This window comes from Podarcis filfolensis, assembly GCF_964270895.1.
Source record: "Podarcis filfolensis genome assembly, chromosome: 15".
Lineage (NCBI taxonomy): Eukaryota > Metazoa > Chordata > Lepidosauria > Squamata > Lacertidae > Podarcis > Podarcis filfolensis.
In genome coordinates this window covers 725693-745357 of record NC_139618.1, presented here as the reverse complement: position 1 = coordinate 745357, position 19665 = coordinate 725693, and the positions used below count along the sequence as shown (strand labels likewise).

The 19665-nt window shown below is 53.1% G+C and overlaps 2 long non-coding RNA genes across 3 annotated transcripts in view; one reads left to right on the top strand and one right to left on the bottom strand.

Annotated features, from left to right (window-relative positions):
• The first annotated feature begins 8585 nt into the window (after positions 1 to 8585).
• The window catches only part of LOC310750222, a 12656-nt gene continuing 1576 nt past the window's right edge, over positions 8586 to 19665 (top strand). Inside the window, exons 1-5 of one of the 2 annotated variants that reach the window (XR_014541986.1) lie at positions 8586 to 8702; positions 10141 to 10333; positions 11849 to 11943; positions 14413 to 14675; positions 17567 to 17672. This is a non-coding gene — a long non-coding RNA (uncharacterized lncRNA). Of the gene's footprint in view, positions 8703 to 9889; positions 10334 to 11848; positions 11944 to 14412; positions 14676 to 17566; positions 17673 to 19665 lie in introns of those variants that run through there. The other variant, XR_014541987.1, reaches the window with a different exon arrangement.
• Positions 14332 to 19165, bottom strand: LOC310750225. The gene is made up of 2 exons (XR_014541991.1): positions 18393 to 19165; positions 14332 to 14653 (listed from the first exon to the last, which is right to left on the bottom strand). It is a non-coding gene; the product is annotated as an uncharacterized lncRNA (long non-coding RNA).

Here is a 19665-nt window from a genome sequence, read left to right as displayed (position 1 = left end):
TAGCCTACTATTTTAACTTTTTGAAAGCCATAAATTATATTGTTAGCTTTTCTTATTGATAATTTTATTGTTTTATCTTTTTTTCCAAACCGCTGTGAATGTTCCCGTCCCCCATCAAGCAGTGTATGAATTTCATGAAATAAATGAATATGTGAATCTGCTCTCGGTATAGAATGTGAAAATGTTGTACGTGCCTCCTTGGCACTATAATCCTCAAATTGGGCTTCAGGTCTCAGGAAGAAAACATGAGCCAAGAGCTGTGCAGGCCTTTCTTTTGTAACCTCAGTGCCATCCCCAGTATTAAATGGAACCATTTCAGGCATATTCATTTTCTCCTTAATTTTGCATCCCTTCACTTAATAGCTGCTGCTTCTTAGTTGCAGAGGAGAAGAGTACATTTCCCAAAATGCTGCTCTGATGGTGGCTGGATCCCAGGGCAAGTGGGCAGGATCTGGTACCTTGAGGATTGCCTCTTGGGGCCTGGCCAGAATCTTGTGGGAGACCCAGAAAGTCCTGAGCAGCCCCTCCAATAGAAAATTGTGTCCATTCTCTCCCTGCCCTGCCCTGCAACACACACACACACACACACACCCCTGCAGGAATGAATTGTGTAAAAATAATAGACCTATGCACAGTAGAGGGTGCAAATGTGTACAATTTATGCAGGCCACAGATTTTAAATTTATATGAGATGAAAGAAAGGGGGGAGGGAGTGTTATAACCCCCAAAGGTTTCCAGATTCCCCGTAAGTTCCTTGTTGTTGGTTCCACACGAGGAGCTGGCTACCCACAGAGAGAGGTTCACAAAGGGAAAGCAAGAAACAGCTCCATCTTCCTCATCCCCTGCTGCCTGATCCCCCTTTACCTGAAGGTGCTTCCAGGGATTGAACCCAGAGCCTTCTGCATGCAAAGCATCTGCTCGTCTGAGCTGCAGCCTCCCCGCATTTGCCACTGAACATGGGAATGCAAGCAGTAGCATGTCCCTGTTGCTTTGAGTCCCCACTCCTTTGGATGAGCATGTGCTTCCACACTGGACTAGTCCTCAGTGAGTACAGATCTGCTAACCCGCACTCATCAACTTTCTCAGGGCCGCTTGCTGGGGAAATGGACATGCAAACTTTGTTACCCCTAAAGAGGATAGGAGGACATGGTCTGGACAAAAAGAGCCCCCTTTCGCTGGAAAGAGGGGCTGCCACCCATGTCAGAGTTCTGCACTAAGGCCTGGGAAACCCGGGTTCAGATCCTGACCCAGCCAAAAGCTCAGGCCTTGGGGCCAGTCTCCACCTCTCAGAGCAATCACCTAACTCACAGCGTTGTCATGAGGATTAAGGACGCCACCTTGAACTTCCTGGAGGAATAGAAGGAAGGAAGGAAGGAAGGAAAACCAAAGGAAGGGAGGAAGGAAGGAAGGAAGGAAGGAAGGAAGGAAGGAAGGAAGGAAAATGGAAGGAAGGAAGGAAGGAAGGAAAACCAAAGGAAGGAAGGAAGGAAGGAAGGAAAATGAAAGGAAGGAAGGAAGGAAGGAAGGAAGGAAGGAAGGAAGGAAGGAAGGAAGGAAGGAAAATGAAAGGAAGGAAGGAAGGAAGGAAGGAAGACCAAAGGAAGGAAGGAAGGAAGGAAGGAAGGAAGGAAGGAAGGAAGGAAGGAAGGAAGGAAGGAAGGAAGGGCCTTCTCCCCCACCCCAGCACATTCCAGCAGCCCAGAGGCCACTTGGCAGGGCCCAGCGCCCAGGGAGGGGTGTGTTTGTGCATCAGCCCAGCCTCTCTCCCAGGCTGGTCTCTGCCGCGGGGGCCCAGAACCAGGAGCTTTGGAGAGAAAGCAGCCCCAGGATGCCCACGAAGAATTCCTCCCCCTCCATCATCAAGGCTGCTGCTGCTGCTGCTGCTGCTGCTGCTGCTGCTGGGGCGTCCACTCCAGGCAACCATGGCTGTAGACTGTTACCAGCCCACATCCACACAGTAACAATCTAAAGCCACGGTTGCCCTGGAGACGCAGGATGAGCTGGCACCGTGGCAAATGGCATCCTGAAGGCTCCATCTCTCTCTCTCTCTGATTGCTGCGAAGAGGGAGAAGCAGAAAACCCACCAGCACCACCGTTCCAATTTCCCACTCGCCATTCCCCCAAATCAGCAGCAATGCACACTTGGACCCCCTTGGAGTCCAGGTCAGGGTCTGTCCAAATTCAGCTGCACGTCTGGTTGTGAGATCCGCAGAGGCTGCTGTTGAGGAGCTGGCAGCCATGAATGTGTTCTCTGTTGGGGAGAACTGGGGGGTCTGCATGATGGGGAAAAGTCAATAGAGAGAAGACCCTCCCTGACTGCCCTTTAACCTGTGCTGACATTCCCTCCAGTGTTAGATGGAAACTCTTGAATTCTTTGGTCATCCAGTGACCAGTAGCTGAATAACCCTTTTTACTGAAGTGCAGAATTTCCATCTACTGTGGACCAGAGTAAGTTCATGGAATCATAGAGTTGGAAAGGACCCCCAAGGGCCATCTAGTCCAACCCCCTGCAATGCAGGAATCTCCGCTAAAGCATCTCTGACAGGTGGCCATCCAACCTCTGCTTTAAAACCCCCAAGGAAGGAGAGTCTGCAGCCTCCCGAGGGAGACTGTTCCCCTGGTGCCTGTACCACATTTCATGGACCCAGACAGACCACTGGCTCCATCCAGCTCTGTATTATCTACACCAGGGATGAGTGGCCCCTGTGGCTCTCCTGATGTTGCTAGACTCCAAATCCCAGCACCCACTCCTTCCCCCAGAGAGGACCTATGAAGAGCCCGACTGCTCACTGGCAGTCGACCACCAGGTTCCTTCTGCCCCTCCTCCACTGCCGAGGACTTTTGGGATACAACTCGCTTTGCACTGATGTGTCTGCATGGGAAGGAAGAGTCAGTGAGAGAAACCTCCCAGCTTTCCTAAGCTGCCCTTTAACCTGCTCTGACCATCCCTCTGGTGCTAGACTGATATCCAGAGGGTTGCTAGTCTCATCTCCTCCTCCTCCTTCCATACAGTGGGAGAGACAAATCTTTGTGACTCCTGCTGAGAGCAGGCAGAACGAGGATCTCTCCTGTCCAGCATGCATTTCCTTCAGGAAACTTAGCTTTTGTATCCAAGCGGCCAGCAGTGGATCAGTGCTCAATTCAAATTTCTGCTGATGCACTCAAACTTCAAGTGCCAACCTTTTGATGGGGGCACTTTTTTGAGGGGGTCCCACGTACCCCCAAGTTTCAGCTTGTTCCTATCAGGAGCTGAGGCTTCAGTGTAGCAAGCCCTGCCCTGTGGAACTCCTTGCCACTGCTTGATTTTAGATGCCTTCTGAAAACAGTATTATTCAGAAAGTCCTCCTAATCTTGTTTCTTTGTCCATACAACTCACCTTCCCCAACCCACTGTTTGCTTTTTCTTTCCTTTTTTTTAACCATCTAGCCTTATGGAAGAGTTCTGAGGAACTCAAAAGTGTCCACATTATTTTGGGTTGGTCTAATTAAAAAAAATCACCATATTAAGGAGTGCAATTCTTGCTCTTGATCCAAGGTGGGCACTTCAACCTCAGAAAGTGCAATTGCTTCCCCCAGTTAAGAGCAAGACAAATCTCCTTTTTTGTCATCTGAATCCATTGGTTTAGGTCTTCTCCCCTCCAGAGCAGCAGAAAAACAACTTGCTTCACATGCCATGTGTTAGTCCTCCAGGTGTCTGAAGACAGCAGTCGTATCTCCTCTCAGTCTTCTCTTCTCCAGGCTAAACACACCCAACTCCCTCAACCATTCCTCATAAGGCTTCTTCATCATCCTGGTTGCCCTCCTCTGCACAGCTTCTAGCTTGTCAATACCCTTCTTAAACTGGGGTGCTCAGAACTGGACACAGGACTGACTTTTACTCTTGGGGCGGTGGAGATGGAGGATGGAGAAGAATGGATTTTGCTCTTACCCTGGCTTAGGAGCATGTCTTAACAGCTTCCTCCTCATTGGCCAGACTGTACTGGGAACACTCACTACTGTGCAGGTCTGTCCTTCATCACTATTGTCTGGCAAAGGCTAGAAAATGTGCCAATGGGGGGACAGCCTGTACCCCCCACCCCACACCTTGGGCTCCCTCTGGAGGTGGGCACCTCTCTTCATTGATTCTCAACAAGCCAACATCCCAGAAGCACCCACCACCCCCAAGTGACGTTCACAGAGCATCAAGGATTAAAGACGAAACCTACCTGGACCTTTTCAGTACGGGAGGCACCAGACTCCCCATCGCTTGGTGGCAGAGCCCCTGCTTTGAATGCAGAAGGCCCCAGTCCCTTCTGAAACTCTGGACAGCTGTTGCCAGTCAGTGTTGGCAGTACTGGGCTAGGTATAGCAATGGCCTGACTGGATTTGAAGCAGGTCCCTACATTCCTGGTGAGGGAACGTGGTCAAACACAGCCTTAAGGACTCACAGATTTATTGCAGCATGGGCAAAACCTGGAGACGGCAGCACTTAATCTGATCAGGCCATTGGTCCATCTAGTTCAGTATTGCCTTCTCTGGCTGGCAGTGGCTTTCTGGGGCCTTCAGCAAAGAACCCTCACCTGCTGCTGGAGTCCTTGGATGTGCAAAAGAATGGGCTATGCTCTACTGAACTATGGATGGCACCCATGAATTTTTCTCCTGTAATAAATCTATTCGTTTCTATGGTGCTGCAGGATTCTTCATTCATTCATAAACATTGCTGGACTACGACTCCCACCCACCCCCATTACTGCTCATGCTCTCTGGGGCTGATGGGAGTTGGAGTCCAGCAACGTCTGGGTCCCTGGTACAGACAAAACAGAGCATGGTCAACCAATGGTCTGACTCAGTGCCTTTGGTTGTTTTGGCCAAAACAAACACAGCTACCCTTTGGGAAGGGATCAAAGCCAGCCATTCCTCTCACTGTTTCAAGGAGGAGTGGGACCCAATGCTGATATGGAAAAGGTATTTCCCACCCTAGTACAAAACGCGAGGGGACCAGTCCTAAAACTGGATGTGGGCAGTTTTCCAGGGGAGACTGGAGATCAGCACCATGGACAGCAACTCGCAGCAAGGATCCCTTTTGGTGCCTGGAGGGAGGCTACGTTTGGGCCCCAAGGAGAGGAGATGGTTGAGATTCCCTGACCCACATTCTCTCCCCGGAACCACAAGAAACTGGAGTCCAGTTTGAAGAACCAACTCTGCCTGTTCTGCCTAAGATCTGCAATATTGGAGTGGCACCAGCCTCCCTCTCTGCACTTCCCAACACCTTCTCAAGGCCCACATCATATGAAGAGCCTGTCGGATCGGGCCAATGGCCCCTCTAGTCCAGTGGCCAAATACCCCAAAGAACCTAGGAATTGAGATAGACTGCCTCTGGACCTGGAGGTTCCATCAAAGCATCAGAAGAGCCTGTCTACTAGATCAGGCCAATGGCCCATCTCGTCCAGCAACCTGTTCTCACAGTGGCCAGCCAGATGACTCTTTTGGGAAGCCCAGTTTAAGAGCCCTCTTCCCTCCTGATTTGCAACTGGTATTCAGAAGCATAATTACCTCCAGCTGGGGTGGCAGAGCATAGCCACCATGGCTAGTAGCCATCAATAGCCCTCTCCTCCTCCAGGAATTTGTCCAATCCTCTTTTAAAGCCATCTTGGTTGGTGGCCCTCCTCCTGTGGCAGGGAGTTCCATAGTTTAACAAAGTGCTGCCCTTGTTAGACCCACCGACCTTCATCTCCAACCATTATGACATTTTAAATACCTGTTAGCTGCACTGGCTGGCATCCACCCACCTGTTCAATCTCTGGACCACCCCACTTCCCTGCTGAATTGGTCCAAGGGCCAGCAGTAGGGAGTCCCCATTTGATTGACAGACAAATGATGAGACATATGTTTAAGTACATGGAGGGGCTGCTCAAGGTCACAGATAGCCCACCCATAATCTAGTTTTACAGTGAGAAGCACAGAGGCTAAAGAGGTAAGCAATTATACCACAAGGCCCACCATGTCAAGTTGTATGGTTGTTTTTTTAAAGGAGCAGCATTTAAAACCACCAGGGTCCCATTTTACAGCCAGGGCAAACTGAGGCCCAGATATAGCTATAGATCTACTGCCTATACCTTCTTCACTAAGCTTTCTTCGTTTCAGAAGCCTGGTTTACTACGGGAGGGGGTGGAGATCTGTTTCTGCTGCTGTTAAAGAACCGTGAGCCAGAAACCCTTTTGCAGGATCTGCTGCAGAGACCTACCACGAGTGGATCCTGACATGTCTTTGCCCTGGCACAGCTGAAAGGAGACAGACGCCCCACACAAAAGCCCGCCCCCCCTCGGGTGGAGAGGCACTGTAGTTGCTGTCAGACTTCAGTAGCCATGACTGTAGACTGTTACTGTTCCTGTCGTAGCACTTAGCAGTAAGCAGTCTAGAGCCAAGGTGCCGACGCACTGACCTGGCAGCGAGGGTGTGGGGGGCAGGAAGTTGAATCTTCTCACCGGGGTCTCTTCCGCATGCGGTTCCCCCTGCTTTAACCCAGAGCGGGGAAGGCCACTGCAAAGGAAAGTGCAAAAAGCCTCCTGCCTGCTGGTGTGGCTGCCTCTGTGCTCCCTTGAGAGGCCATTAAGAAAAAGAGAGAGAAATCAAGATTCTAGATCTCATGATCACAGCGTAAGCTGAGGAGCAACGGAAAAGGGACGGTGCCTGCTTGTTGCGCTCAATTTCAGAGTCGGGGGGAAGGAAGTTCCTGGATTTCAGGGTTCACCAGCGAGTTACAGGGCAGATAATGTTTTGATAGAAATGGTCTGGGGAAACTCCAGGCCGTCCTGGAAGAGGCTGGGGTTAGGAGGGGGTTGATATAGACCTGCCTTCTGCTGAAGAACTAACAAGCAGACCCTCCCCAAATAGCCCATAGAATAGTAGAGTTGGAAGAGACCCTGAGGATATCTAGGGATATGCAGTTGCAGGCAAGGGGTCTGGTGTCCAGATCAATGCCCTTGACTCCTCGGTAGACTGCCTCTAAGGAGAGAGGCTCCACGGAGCGAACATGGCTAAAATTTTCTCCATAAGTTTTCCCCAACTGCTCCCCTCCTTACTTTCACCCTCCATGGCAGGCTGAGAGGGTGGGGTGAACTACAACTCCCATCAACCTTGGCCTCTGGCCATGCTTGCTGCTGATGGGAACTGTAGTTTCAGCGGCACCTGAAGAGATGAAGGTCCCCCATATCTGCTTCAGGTCCTAAGACGAGCCTGGCTGCTGGATGGGGCCAAAGCAGGACTCATTCAGTCCAGCCTCCTTTGTCTCAGCTGCCCCCCGGGAAGCTTGCAAGCAGGGTCTCAGTACATGGGCAGTGTGGCTGAGTGGTTAGCCGGGGAGAAATTAGGGCTTGAATCCCCACTTGGCCCTGAAGCTGATTGAGTGACTTTGGGCCAGTCACTGCTTCTCAGCCTAGCCTACCTCACAGGGCTGTTGTGGGGATTAAACAAGGGTGGGGAGAAACAAGTACGCCATGCAGAAAAAGATGGACATAAATTCCTGCATTGCAGTGGGTTGGACTAGATGACCCCTGGGGTCCATTTCCAGCTCTATAATTCTATGAAATGCAATCAGTAAATAAAATAAAAACAACACACACACACACACACTCACACTCACACACACCCTCATTCCTTCCCTCTCTCATTCCTATGGATCCAGGATGCCCGTTCGAACACAGCCTGGATGGCCATGATTCTGTTGAGGGTGAGAGCTGTCCATCCAAGAGGGCACCAGGTTGGGAAAGGCTGAACCAGGGAAACAGGGGTGTGTGTTCAAGGGACAGTGGAAATAAATGGAACAGAAGAGCCTGCTGGATCAGGCCAACGGCCCACCTAGTCCAGCACCCTGTTCCCACAGCGGCGGACAAGATGCCCATTATGGGAAACAGACCCCCAGCTGTTGTTCCCCATCCTCTGGTATTCAGAGATAGACTGTCCCAGGGCGTGGAGGTTCTATCACGATAGACCTTTGTAAGAAGAGCCCTGCTGGATCAGGTCAAAGGGGGCCCATCTAGTCCAGCATCCAGTGGCTGAACAGATGCCCATTATGGGATGCTCGCAAGCAGGATTCAAGCACAAGAGCTCGAACTCTCCCCTCCTGCGATTTCCAGCAACTGGGATTCAGAAGCATCGCTGCCTCCGACTGCGGGGGCAGAGCCGAGCCATGAATGAATCTGTTGCTCATTCTTAAAAATGAATAACTAAACCGCACAAAAGCGCAGGGCGTTAGAGAAGGCAGGTGTCTCGAACTCTTCGCTTCCGGGTGGGGGGGGGGAGAAGAGCCGGGGGGGGTATCAAAGGAAGAGAGAGGTCCCTCTCCTTCTTCCACCCCCAGATCTTCCTCTTATATTCAACACCCACCCCATCAACAGCCCCCCGTTCAGGAGATTCTCGCTTCCTGCTTTCTCGTTGGGCATCTCGGAGTGGAAAGGGAGGGAGGGCGAAAAGAGAGATTTTTGGGGAGGTGGGGGTCTGGTCTGACGGATGCTTATGCCTAGGGAGTTGGGGGGGGGGCGGGAGAAAGGCAAGTCGCTGCCGCCCTGCGCCAAGCCAGCCCTCCCCCTTTAGCCAAGCGGACACGGGGGGGGGGGGTAGAGAAGCGGCTGGCTGGCTGGCGCTCCCCCCCGCCCATCGCTTCCGGCGGCGCAGCAGCCCCTTCCAGCCAGTTCTTGTTCCGGCTCAAGGTGAATGGAGCGGCAGGTAGGCTGGTGGGGGCGGGAAAGAGAGGGAGGGGGAGCGGCAGGGGGGAGAGAGAGCTGCAGCAACGTCTCCCCCGCCCCCCGCAGGAAAAAGAGACGAGCGAGCGCCAAGCAGACGCAATGCAACAGGTGGCGGATCCGCAGGAGGAAGAAATTGGGGGGGGGGAGTCAGAGGCATCATCTAACCAGCTCCAAGCTCAATTGCGTGCAGGGGGGGCGCTAGGGATGAGCCAGCCCCCTCTGCACGCCCTGCATCCAGGCGCTCCTCATCCGCCCCCCCTCAATGCCAGCAGCTTCCCCTTAGGTGGGCTTTTTGCGGGAGAGGGGAAGTTGGCAAGGCACAAGGTGGGGGGGGCAACGCCCGAAACTCTGCCGTGTCCCCCCCCCCCGCCCGCTTATTATAATGGCCAATGCATCTCTGGTCCCATTCACGTAGGAGGGGGGGTCTCTGTTCCCTCTGTGCGCCCCCCCACTGAAAAGAGACGCCCCCGCCACATCCCTGGTGGGGAAAGTCGGTCCCGATTCAAGACCTACTTCCTCTCCTTTGATGGGGGTGGGAGGTAGGCAGTCGCTGCCCGGACAAGCGCCACGTGTTTGGCACGGGAACCAATCGACTCCGGGCGAGTCACGCTGTGGGACCCCCGCGCACCTCTCCCCACAAACCGCCTGGGACGGGTCTCTGTTGGAGGCGATTCTACGTCTCGGAGCAGAGAGAGAATAAGTGGGGACCCCCTGACACACGCACCCCACTCTTGAAAGCGGCGATGAGCCAGTCTTGCAATGGGGAGAGAGGGTCGGAGCTGGATGGGTAGGGGGCAGCCCATTCTCCGCTTACCTGTGCCTCGACGGGGCATCCTTCCCGTCCATCCGCCCGCCGGCCCTTCTCCCCTCCATCCCTCCGCGCCGGAGCCCCCTTTTTCCTCTCCCGGCTTTGGGGGGAGAAACGCCGGACTCCGTCGGCGGTGCAGGCTCCGGAGCGGTGTCTGCAGCCGTCGGGCTTTTTATAGAGTCCGGCTCGTAGTAACGGGGACCTCGCGGCTCATTCATAGAAAAGAATCAACCTACACAATGACGTGAGCACGACGTCAGCGGGAAATTTAGGGAACGGGCAGAGGCAGCTATTTATATCACGGGGAGGGGGGGAGAGAGAGAGAAAGGGAGAGAAAGAGGGGCGGGGGAGAGAAACTAGCCAGCCAGAGAGGGGGGATTTATGGGGGGGACGACTCTAAGTGGGTCTTCTTAGCATCAGTTTGCTCCATGACACTCCTGATGCCCATCAAAACGACGGGGGGGGGGGAGAGAAAGCGAGAGCTTTATAGACCTCTGAAACTGCCAGATTCCCCGGTCTTGGCACACACACCCTCCAGGGGGGCACCCACCCCCCTGGCATGTGCCAAGATGCACCCGAGTGGCAAAAAACTCACGAAGTCTTAACTCAGATCTAGGAACACAGGAAGCTGGCTGAGGCTGAGTCACCAACTGGTCTATTTAACTCCATATCGTCAACACGGACTGGCGGTCTCTCCCCGGGGGTCTCCAGAAAGCGGAGGTCTTACCGCCAGCTCAGCAGAGATTGGATCTGGGAAAGGAGGTGCCGGGACAATGAGCTGCAGCCCATCCCCTAAAAATAAGGTAAGTTTTTGATCTTCATGACTCTAAATAAAGGGCTGGTTTATTGCAAACCGCCTCATATACTGAGTCCAATCAGTCGGCTCAGTATTGCCAACACAGACTAGCAGCAATCAGTCAATCGATCGTTTTATTTTTAGGCCGCCTTTCCAGAGTTAAAGCTAGGCTCAAGGTGGTCGGCAACATATAAAAATCACATAATTACGAACATAAAAAAGTAGTCTGTGAACAATGAATAAATCATCAGAAAGCACGTAGCCAAATTGAACAACTTCCACATAAATCATAAGAAGATGGAAAATAAAGATCCAAAAAGTATCAGTAACAACAACACCCCCCCAAAACCCCCTAAACAACCCCCCCAGTCCAAGAGTCTGTTCAGCATTCTCAGTTTTGCAGCTGGAGTCAGTCCGAGGTAGGAAAAGGCCTGCAAGGCAGAGAGCAGGTCTCCCAGGACTCGCAGCCAAGAGCAGCAGCTCTTCAGGGTTCCGGGCAGGGGGGGGTCTCTCCCCTGACCCTGCCTGGAGATGCCACTGGGAGCTGAATGTGGACCCTTCTGCATGCGAAGCAGGTGTTCTGCACCCCTAAACTACAGCCCCTCCATACGTCAACACCTAAAGTTGTGTTGTGCTCAGTCTGACTACTGGTCCATCTAGCTCAGCTCTGCCAGCACTGATCGGCAGCAGCTCTCCAGCGTTTCAGACTGAAGTATTTCTGCAGACCTACCGGGGGATATTGGGGTTTGCAGTGCATGGTTAAGCTGTGGAACTCCCTCCCACAGGATGTGGAGGAGATGGCTTTAAAACAAATTCATGGGGGAAGCGAGGGCTGTGGAGGGCTCCTCCTAGCCAGGCTGGCTCTGCTCCTCCATGGTCTAAGGCAGGCACCCCCAACCTGCGGCCCTCCAGATGTTTTGGCCTACAACTCCCATGATCGCTAGCTAACAGGACCAATGGTCAGGGGTGATGGGAATTGTAGTCCAAAACATCTGGAGGGCCGAAGGTTGGGAATGCCTGGTCTGAGGCAGCAGTGCTTCTGAATCCCAGTGGCTGAGCCCCACAGGAGGGGAGGGGACTCTTGGGCTTGAGTCTTGCTCCTGGGTTTCCCTTGGTGGCATCTGGCTGGCCCTTGAGCCGTGGAAAGGGGCATGGGGGCACGGGTGGGGCAGGAGAAGAAATGCCCTGCCACACGAAGGGCACAGACATTTCGGGCAAAAGATTCCTGAGCTGCAGGAGGTTAGACTAGATGGCTCTTGTGGGCCCTTCCGACTCTACCAATCTATGATTCCAGCCTCCCCCAATTTTTTCCACTCAGGATCACACAGCTAAACAGCACTGGGCGCACGGAGACTCCAGGAAGCCGGCTGCAGCAACCCAACCAGATGGGCGGGGTATAACTAATAAAATTATTATTATTATTATTATAAGCAACCCTATACCAAGTCAGCCCATTGGTCCTTCTCACTCACTGCCTGCACGGACTGGCAGCAACTCTCCAGGGTTCTAACCCCACCTGCAGATGCCACTGGGGATTGAACCAGGACCTTCTGCATGCAATGCAACTGGCCTTCCACTGAGATACAGTCCATGGATGTGATGCAATGGATCATCTAGGTAAGCTTTCTCTATATGATGTCTGGGGCTCATGGGAGCTGTGGTTCAAAACCTCTGGAAGCCAGTCTGTTGGCCAAGGCTGATTTTAGTCCATCCGGGTGGGTGATCAAGACTCCTAGCCCTCCTGCAGGTTCTGGATAGCTCCTCCGAGATGGGAGCTGGAGGGGTCCTGTTTGGGTGTGGCTCTGCTCCTACCTGCCGGGGGTTCCAGAAAGTGGTGCTGGGCCTGGTCTTGCTGCTGCTGCTCAGCCCCAAGGACCTGTTGCTATGGACTTCTGCAGGATTCCACCCTCTCCTACTTGCGCATGAGACCTTGCGGAGGGCCTGTCCAGTGCTTGCGGCTGAGCCATCAGCATTTCCTGCACTCCCACACCTAAAGGATCAGATCCGCCATCTGGAGGCACCCCTACATCAGAGGTGGAAAACGTAGTACCGCCTCTGATGTCAGTTCGGAAACTTTAGCTGGTGCAGAATTTGGCAGCCAGGTTGCCCACCAGGGCGAAACGGTTTGAGCGTATAACGCCATTGCTGGCCTGGCTGCACTGGCTGCTGGTCAGTTACTGGCCCCCATTCAAAGTCCGGGTTTTGACCTATAAAGCCTTAAAGGGTTCAGGACGGCAATACCTCAAGGACCTCCTCTCTTCCATATGAAACGACCTGGACCATGAGATCATCTTCTGAGACCCTTCTCCATGTGCCTCTGCCACAAGAGGTCCAGAGGGTGGCCACACAAGAACGGGGCCTTTTCTGTGGTGGCTCCCCCTTTGTGGAATGCTGATCCCTCTTTGGCTGATTAAACTGCCTATGAACTTTTAAACGGGTGGGTATTGTTTCTGTTTGTTGCTATTGTATGTGTTTTTGTGTTTTTATATTGTAAGCCACCTCAGATGAAGAGCGGTATAGAAATTTAATAAAACAACAAAAAAAAAATCTGGTCTCCAGATGTTGCGGGAGTTCAAGAGGATCTGGAGGCAGCCACAGGTCCTGCGACCCCCATCCTTCACCACTGGAGACAAGAGCAGCCTCTGTGGCACCCAGGAGCATTTGTCAGATAGGACAGCGTGGTGTAGTGGTTAGAATGTCACAATAGTACCTGGGAGAGACCAGAGTTCAAATCCCCTGGGTGTGACCTTGGGGAAACAGGCACTGCTTCTCAGCCAAACCAACCTTGCAGGGTTGCTGTGGGATTAAATGGGGAGAACCATGTACACCATTTTGAGCTCCCGTCAGGGGTGGAAATGTGGGATATAAATGCAATCAATCAATCAATCAATCACTCAATCAATCAAGATGAGGCCAGTGCAGCTGTTGCAGCCCTTTTGGGACAGGGATAGCCTGACCACAGTCATCCAGGCTACTGCAATGCATGTCATGTGGGGCTGCCCTTGAAGACTGCCGGGAAACTGTCACGAGCTCAAAATACAGCTGCTGGACTTCCAGCTGGGAATGGAATGAGTAGGAAGGTGGGAGGCTGTGCTCAAAAAACTGCACTGGGTTCTTACCCATGGCAATAATAATAAATTTTATTTATACCCCGCCCTCCCCAGCCAAGACTGGGTTCAGGGCGGCTAACAGCAGGTATAAAAACAATTGATTAAAATACAACTTAAAAACAAGATTAAAGTACAACATTAAAATACAGTCTCATTTCAGTAGAAACTCAAATCAAAAACTTTTTGGGGATGAAAACGTCAAATCTTCACCAAGGCCAACTATCCAGACTGGTCCTACATGGGCCAGAAAAAAGCCAGGGAAGTCCTCAAATAGGAGATCCATCACAGAAGGAGGAAGGAAAAGGGAAAGAGGGGAAATGGATCAAGTTGATTCTAAGCCAAAGGCCAGGTGGAACAACTCTGTCGTACAGGCCCTGAGGAAAGAAGTCAGATCCCGCAGGACCCTGGTCTCATGAGGCAGAGCGTTCCACCAGGCCGGAGCCAGTGTTGAAAAGGCCCTGGCTCTGGTTGAGGCTAATCTGACTTCCTTAGGGACCTCTAGGGTGTTGCTAGTTATGGACCTTAAGGTTCTCCGTGGGGCATACTGGGAGAGGTGGTCCTGTAGGTACGAGGGTCCTAGGCTGTGAAGGGCTAGATGTTGGTGCTTTTAAGCCCCCATACAGCTTGGGGTCAGTGTACCAGAATGGAGATCTGCCGCTCCCAGCTCAACCCAGGTCTTGTGGAAGTGCTGTGCGGCTGCCCCCGTTGCCATGGGTGTGTGAGAGGCAGAGAGAGGGGTACCTGGAGAGAAGGTGTTTTGGGTGACGATGCTACCTGGTTTATGGGTTCTCAGCCTGGGTGCCTGCAATGTCACTATCCGGCCACCAGGCGATGAGTTCAGAAACTCCTTGAGAACAATGCATTTACACTGCTGAGTAGGAATCCTTGTACTGCGTTCATTCACTTACGTATTTATTTGAAACACAGCATGCTGGAAGGTTCCGGAAGCACTTTTTTTTTTTTTTACGCAGAGCAGAGTTAAACTCTGGAACTCCCTCCCTCAGGAGGCAGTGATGGTCAGAGGCAGAAATGCTGCTGAATGCCCATTTCTGGAAGCCACAGGTGGAGAGAGGGTTGGTGGGCTTGGTTCTCTACTTGCAAGTTTCCCATTAAAGGCCTCTGGTTGGCCACTGCGAGAACAGGATGGTGGACAAGAAAGGCTCTTCTGAAGACCCTCTGCCCATCTTTCCTTCAAAGGCCTGGAGGGGTAACGGAGCCTGAAAGCAACAGCAAAACATGGTAAGGGTTTATATTTTATTACAGACATAGTCCACCCACCCTGCCACTGCTAGACACCCTCCCTGAGTGAGACTCAGTTTTACTATGCTGAGAAAGGGACTTAAACGTCCCTATCCTCACACAGTCCAAGGCCCTACCCCTGTCTCTCCCAACAACCCAGTTCATCTCTTCCAGAAGTGGAAGGTTCCCAGAGAGACAGGCCTTTAATCTGACCCAGAAAGCACGGGTCCTTCTCCTGCCCATCATAAATTCATAGGATTGTAGAGTGGGACCATGAGGGCCATCTAGTCCAGCCCCCTGAAACGCAGGAATCTTTGGCCCAACACGGGGCTCCAACCCCAGTCCTGAGATTAAGAGTCTCGTGCTCTGCCATGTACCTCTGCATGGCAAGCATGCCTCTGAGAATGTGCCGAGTGCAGATTCTGCGCCACGAGGAAAACATGACCAGCTCTCACTTAAGAAGCGGGGTGTTTGGGGGCAGGAAACATGGCTGGTAAGATGCTTTAACCCCCAAACCTCTTCTCCTCCCATTCAACCCTGACGGAGCCTCTGAGGAATTGCCAGCTGCAAGGCATTTGCAAACATGGAAGCCGCTTGGTATAAACCAAACAGAGGGCCATGCTCAGGGCTGGGGAACATCTGCTCCCCTAGATGTTGCTGGATGATGACATGGATGGAGAGCATCTCTGGCCTGCCAGATGTTTCTGGAGCCCCATCATCCCCCTGGCCAGCTGTTGGGAGTTGGAGTCCAACAGGATCTGGATGTTCCCCATCCTAAGACTACAACGCCCATCATCCCTGGCTATTGGCCATGCCGGCTGGCACTGACTGATGGGAGTCGGAGTCCAACAACAACAGCATCTGGAGTGGGGAGGCATGAACTCACCACCCCCTGTTATATATGGACCTTCTCTCCTCTTGTCTACCCCCGCCTCCCCTTCTCCTCTCCTCAGCTCTTCCTTTCCTGTCGGCCTCTGAAGTGGTTCTGTAAGACGCATTATGTGGGAGGCAGAGCCCATTATCTCTCAGATAAATGCAAGGCTCAGAGGCGGGAGAAGACAGTGATAGGCAGCAGGGAGGTGCCCCCCCCAGCCGCCTATTGAGAGAGGCAGAGAGGAACACTGGAATCTGCACCCAGGCATGTCTCACGCTTTTGGCTTGGCAATATCTGAGCCTGCCTCTTCGCAAAGAGTTCTTTTGCGGGAGGGAATGCTTCCCATTTTAAAGATGGGGAAGTGGAGGCCGAGAATGAGCAATGGACCCAAGGCCACAAAACGAGGCTGTGTCAGTGGTGGGGGGCATAGCTGAGTGGTAGAGCACCTGCCCGCATGCAGAAGGTACAAGGTTCAAACCCTGCCAGCATCTCCAGGTGAGACTAAGAAACTCTAAAATCCTGAGGAGCTGCTGCCAGTCAGTGCAACCAATATTGAATCAGATGGCAGCTCCCCAAACTGGATCTGTGCCCAGGAGTTTCTGACCTCCCACAAAAGCAAGCTCATAAAGCAGAACCGTCATATAGGCCTTTCGACGAAGAGCTAGAAATCCATAGAATCACAGAATTTTATTGTTGGAAGGGACCCAGAAGGGTTATCTAGTCCGACTCCCTGCAAAGCAGGAATTGTCAGACAGCAAGTTCAGGCTGACCTGGAAGCTGCATGTAATTTATTTCATTTCTGCAAAATTCTGAAAGAGCCCACATGGAAATAAAATGTGAGAACATGAGGATTTCTGGGTGGTCTCTCCCCACACCCTGTGAGATGTTTGCCCTCTCCTGCAATTTCTTGTGGAACCTCCAGGTCCAGAAGCAGTCTATCTAAATTCCTAGGTTATATGCAATGTTTGGCCACTATGAGGAGACTGGACTAGATGGGCCCCCTTTGGCCTAAACCAGTAGGCTCTTCTGACATTCCTATGGAACCTCCAGTTTCAGAGGCAGTCTATCGAGATTCCTAGTTTCTTAGGGGCAGTTGGCCACTGTGAGAAGAGGGTGCTGGGCTAGAGCCCCCCCCCCAGGTCCTGATCCAGGTGCTGCAAGGCTCTGTTCTGATGTTCCCGCTATTATTTCTTAGTGAGCCTAAGGGGGGGGGGGGAAACCTGCCCTGGGGCTTCTGGAATGGAAGGAGTCTGCGGGACATGCATTGTGTGATGGGAGTTGTCATGTGGGCTGGAGGTTAAGGTGCGGGACCAGGACCTGGGAGAGCCAGGCTCAGGTCCCTACTAGGTGGTCTTGGACACTCCTAGTCCTGCTTAGAGATGCTGTCAGGGGGTGAACCTGGAACCTTCTGTGTGCAAAGCAGGTGCTAGAATTCCAGTCCTCATGGCTTTGAATAAGGGGGTTATTTAAACAGGAACTTAGAAAGTTACATCTAGCTCAGTTCTGCACACACTGACTGGCAGAGGCCCTCCTGGCGTCTTCTGCACTCAGGTCCTGCTTGCGGGTTTCCTACAGGACGTTGGGCTTCCTCAGAAGGTGGCAGACTCCACTGCTTCACCGGAGCAGAGATTGCATGGCCATTCCTCAGGGATGCTTTTACTGTGATTCCTGCATTGCAGGGGGTTGGACTAGATGACCTCTGGGGGACCCCTTCCAACTCAAATCCTGACACAGGCAACTGCTCAGCCCCTGAGAGAAGGGGATGCTGGACTGGATGGGCCCCTTTGTCCTGACCCAGCAGCCAGGCTCTTGTTCTCACGTGTGTGTGTGTGTGTGTGTGTGTGTGTGTGTGTGTGTGTAGTGGGAGTTCTGTTAATAAAATCGAACAGGCCTCCCCTCATCACCTCCTACATTCAGCCACAGCATGACCCTTGGGTAAATACAGTTGCCAACGGGCGCCCAGCAAAACAGAAACTCGGGCTTTAATCTGGGATTAATCTGTTCTCTTTTCTCCAAGTTACACGTGCCAACTCAACAAGGTGAGCGCTTCCTGCCTCTGGCAAAAGCTGCATCAACCCACCCACTGAAAACCCCCCGCCAGAAGAAACCGGTTCAGCGGAATGGTTTGTATGGCACTGTTACCGGCTTGGCTCCAAATGCAGCCAGGCGGCTGCTTTTCTCAATCTGGATCGAAGCCAGTTTGCATGCAGGGTGCGGGGGAAGGCATCGAAATGCAACGTTTCGGAAGAGCCGGCAGGGGAGGGACGGGATAGATGCGAGTCGTGGTTAAAGCCGTGTGCCCAAACCAGCGGCGGATGCGGAATAAACCCGAGTGCGCGCGTGTGTTTGTGTCTACACGGTCGAAGAGGACTCTCTCCTTTTGGGGTTTGACTTCGCTTAGGCAATGACAGGCTGGGACAGGATTCTGAGGACAGAGTAAAAGGGGTTACTGATATCTAGATGACACCCCCCGCCACACACCCAGCCTGATCCTAAGGAAGGGGCTCTTTTGAGGGAGGGGGGCGCCAGAGTACTTAGAAGTAGATTAAGATGCCGTGGGGGGTGCGTTACGTTGCTAGCTTCTCATTATGCCTCATTCTCCTCCCCCCCCCTTTCTACTCTGCATGAAACACGCACAGCGGTTCTGAAAGGGGACTTTGGAGGGTGGCGGCAGATATTCCAGGAATCTTTTCTCTCTCCAGACACAACATCCTCTCCTTCCCCACCCAGGGTGGGGCGCCCACCCACAGCCCCGGGCAAAGCGGCAGCAGGAAGAAAGGGGCCGAGGTGGAGCACCCGCGTCCCCCCCACCCCCCATAATCCTTAAATCGGAGAGCACACACCGTGGGGATAAGTCAGCGTGGGAGAAGGTGGATGCGCAGCAGGACAAGGAACTGTCAGCGCCACCCGAGGGCCATCGCCGGCTGGCTGGCTGACTGTGGGAGGGGTCATCACAAGCCAGCCCCCTCCTGAGAAAAACTGGCGCTTTCTTCTCCCCACACCCAGCTCCAAGGGAAGCGTTAAAAATGCGCCCTGGGCTCTTAAAGTCGTGCCAAGGTGCTAGTCCGTAGGGGGGCTAAAAGTGCTATTTTACTCCAGCTCTGTTAACCCAGAGCATGGGATGGAGGCGGGGGGGGGGCTTTGTCAGCGGGCTGTGACCTCCGCTCCCCACAGATAACACCGAAAAGGACAAATCACAAATTCCTGTCCTCGTCCCCCAGCGCCACAAGGGTTCACCTTCCCAATTCCAGCTTCATTCCTATACTGCAATCCGCAAAAAGAAGCACCCCACCCCCCCATTCCCGGCGTATTTACTGCCTGGAAACCATATCCGAGCGCCCCCCCCCCGCCAATTGCCTTCTCCCCCTCCCGATCTTGTTTGTGTTGGAAGCTGCTCGTCCTCCTCCCACCCCCCTCCCCTGACCTCACATTCTGCCCTGGAAAAGCATCATTGTGGTCTCCATGGCAACCAGGGATGAAGGCTGCTGCTGATGCAGGGAAGATGCCTGGGTCCCTCGCCTCGGGCCAAGGTGGGGAGGGCCCCCCGCTGAGCTGGTCCACCCCTCCTTGTCGGGGTTTGGGCTCCGAGTCCAAACTCGCTCCCAGGTGAAGGATCCAGCTCACCCCTCTCTCTCTGCCCATGCCCCGGAACTGCTGCAGCGCTAGGAAGAGAAAAGTCTGGAAGAAACGGGTGGATGGAGAGAGAAATGGAGAGAGGGATGCACGAGGCGTGGGGAGTGGGGAAAGGAAGCGTGGGGTGGCTGGGTGGGCGGGTGGGCGCAGAGATCAGGTTAGTCACCTCTTCCTCCCCCGCAGCAGCCCACACACCCAAGGACGCCCCCTCCCAACACTCTGCGCCAGGTTTGCAGGCGCTTCAACCCCTTACAGGTACCGTATTCCCATCCGCCTTCAAGCTCTCCACCACCTCTGAACCCCACTCCCCCCACCTCAGAGGTTCATCTCTCTCTCTCTCCCGGGACTGAAACAGTCGTTTTGCCACCGCAACTGTTGCCAGAGCTGAGCGTTGGGAGGTGTCCTCTGAGCATGTGCAAAGCGCATTTTCCTTCCTCTACTCGTGAGGGACGTAGGAGTAGCCGGACTCCTCGCTTTCTCTCG